Source organism: Mastomys coucha, unplaced genomic scaffold (assembly GCF_008632895.1).
Source record: "Mastomys coucha isolate ucsf_1 unplaced genomic scaffold, UCSF_Mcou_1 pScaffold22, whole genome shotgun sequence".
NCBI classification, from domain to species: domain Eukaryota; kingdom Metazoa; phylum Chordata; class Mammalia; order Rodentia; family Muridae; genus Mastomys; species Mastomys coucha.
The window spans coordinates 216901864-216902707 of record NW_022196905.1 but is presented as its reverse complement, the minus strand read 5'-3'; the positions used below and the strand labels follow the sequence as shown (position 1 = coordinate 216902707).

The following is an 844-nucleotide window of genomic DNA, read 5'->3' as shown; positions in this document are numbered from 1 at the left end:
CCCCCCCCCCAAAAAAAAAACCCACTGACAACAAAAAAACGAGATGTCTGAAGAAAAGTTTTTCTTAAAAATGAGTTTTTAGGCCACAGGCTCCGCAGCTAACGCCACCGCCACTGCAGCTGCTGCCAGCCTTTCCTGGGCACGCAACAAAGAGACACAGGCACTCAAATGACCAGCCCGTTTCTCCGCGCTGCAGCCCGGCTCGCCCGCATCCTCCGCCACCCCGAGCCCCACGTGGACGATGGAAGATGGAAGAGAGAAACGCCATGCACATTAAGGGTTTGTAATCAGGTTCATATCAAGAATCTTTGTTCGCAAGTTAATAGAAACTATCAGTTTCAGTCCTGAGCAGACCTTGGGCACAAGCTCTGCAGCCAGTCCCACAACACCCAGAGGAAGCTCCACTCCCAGGTGATCTAACATGTCCAGGGTCACAGGATCCCAGAATCACAGGATCCCAGAATCACAGGATCCCAGAGACAGCTTGACTCTGAGGAGTTCTGACACACTAGGATCACAGGAAGGACAGGCTCCAGTCAGATTTAGCAAGGGCAGGTAGCACTAGAGATAACCAGATGGTGGTGGTGGTGGTGGTGGGGCAAAAGTAAGAAAATAAACAACACAAATCAAGGGCACTTGCCATCATGAGAACACAGTTCTCCCACCATAGCAAGTCCTGGACACACCATCACACTGGAAAAGCAAGATTCAGATCTAAAATTACTTATCAGGATGATGATACAGGACTTTAAGAAAGACATAAATAGCACCCTCATAGAAATACAGGAGAACACAGGTAAAGAGATAGAAGCTCTTAAAGAGGAAACACAAAAATCCTTTAAAG

The 844-nt window shown here is 48.1% G+C and overlaps 1 long non-coding RNA gene across 1 annotated transcript in view; it reads left to right on the top strand.

Annotated features, from left to right (window-relative positions):
* Positions 1–175: 175 nt before the first annotated feature.
* The window catches only part of LOC116069610, a 21132-nt gene continuing 20463 nt past the window's right edge, over positions 176–844 (top strand). Inside the window, exon 1 of the long non-coding RNA XR_004110066.1 lies at positions 176–279. This is a non-coding gene — a long non-coding RNA (uncharacterized LOC116069610). The remainder of the gene's footprint in view (positions 280–844) is intronic.